Genomic DNA, 1901 nt, shown 5'->3' with positions numbered 1-1901 from the left:
GTTGTGAATCCTGTATTTCTTACATATCACTGGATAAGGCTGCTATAATAATCCATTTGCTGCACTTTACACGTCCTGGCTCATCAGTGTGCAGAAACCATTGCCGAGAAGAGAATGCCCTGAGGGCAAAACTATTTAACTCCTCCCGGATAAAGAAATAGTAAATACACAGGACAAATACCTAGTCCATAGTGGAGGCTCGGGTGTCAGAAAGCCAGAGCCTGACGCTCAAAATCAGAAAGTCAGTGTTTCTCAATCAATTTTCATTAAAGCAGGGAAAGGAGTATGCTCACCAAAATCCAGTTGTGGTCCGGGTGCTCAGGGCCCCGAACCCGCAGCTGAAAGGTATGTATCATCAAAAGCGAAGTAGGACATGAAGCACTCCGGACTGCCAGGGTCTGCTAAAACATGGCCATGCCTATGATTAAGTGCACTAACGCACGAAACGCGTCAGGCACACGTTTTTAATGTGAAGAAATAAAAACCATGTTTTAGCAGACCCTGGCAGTCCGGAGTGCTTCATGTCCTACTTCGCTTTTGCAGAAACCATTGCCCCACATAGGAGATAAGCTGGCCAATCACACACACTACTCATATGATTTTCGGCCATTTGTGGGCTCAGAATTATCATCCCAGTCATTTTTATACCATGGCAATCGGTCGTTTAGTCAATCAGACACGTTAGAAAATTTTGGTCAGATACGGATAAAATCTGCGCATGTATTGTGTATCTGACGATATCCTTGGGGGACCAACAACAGAAGTCACTTTCATATGATTGGTGCCTGCCAACTATTTCATGTTTAGAACATCCTCTGATTTGTATTTTAAGGGCTTTATCCAACAATGTACAAGCTAGTTCATACTGTTATACAGTGGCTTTACATTGTGGCACAAATGTTGTAGTAATGAGTAATTCCATAATACAGAATATATACACTAAATATTTTGGCTTTAAAATGAATGCAGAAACTGTATGGGCCATTGTTTATTACAGGTGTTATATTATTGCTTTTTTGTGTAGTGTTTGTAAGATGAACATTCTGTCATATTTCCCTATGCTTGCCTTTGCAGCTTATTTTCCACAGTCTACATAGGATAATATATCACTATAACAACATATTCTATTCTATAGTATAGAGAAAGATAACACATTGCAACACAGAACAACTGGCATTTAAGGTTGGTTCAAGATAATTCTGCCTAATGGAAGAAAATAATATTGAAACAATGCAGCAGGGGCCCAGCTGTTTAAAAGACCAGGTAAAAGCATGCACGGCATTGTGGGAAATGAAATATTGGGTGCAATAAAGCTGAATTCTGCTTCACTGATTCAAGAGTCAGAACTACAGAAAGTAGTCAACTACTGGTAATATTAATTGCAGTTATAATTATATAGAACTTTAAAACCTAAGTAATTAATGAAAGTTGCTTATTATTTAATTAAGTAAAATTGTGGGTAAGGTAAGGTTTTGCATATAGTTTAAACCCTTGCTACATGGAAGCAAAGTTTATAGCATACAAACTTGCAAAATACCATATAAACCCTGTTCCTCTGCACTACTGTCTGAATTCATAATGGAGTCAGGGTTCATAAGGCTGATGTCAGACCAGGCGTATGGCGTATATTTTCGGCAAGCTGAAAAATGATTGCCGAAAATACCGTCACACGCATAGGAGGCGTATGGCGGTATTTTCCGCAAGAGCTTTTCAGCTTGCCAAAAATATACGCCATACACCTGGTCTGACATTAGCCTAACACTCTGGGCAGTAACCCATGTCAAGCAATTAGATGTTTGCTTTAATTGTTCTACCTGCTTAGTGTTTAGAAATGAGCCCCACATTGCTGCAGCAATGAGAATTACAGGCACCAGCAGAACAATGTGCAGTAATCCTTGGGA

This window comes from Xenopus tropicalis, chromosome 1, assembly GCF_000004195.4.
Source record: "Xenopus tropicalis strain Nigerian chromosome 1, UCB_Xtro_10.0, whole genome shotgun sequence".
Classification (NCBI taxonomy): Eukaryota; Metazoa; Chordata; class Amphibia; order Anura; family Pipidae; genus Xenopus; species Xenopus tropicalis.
The sequence above is the reverse complement of the archived record's forward strand: the minus strand, read 5'-3'. Positions refer to the sequence as shown.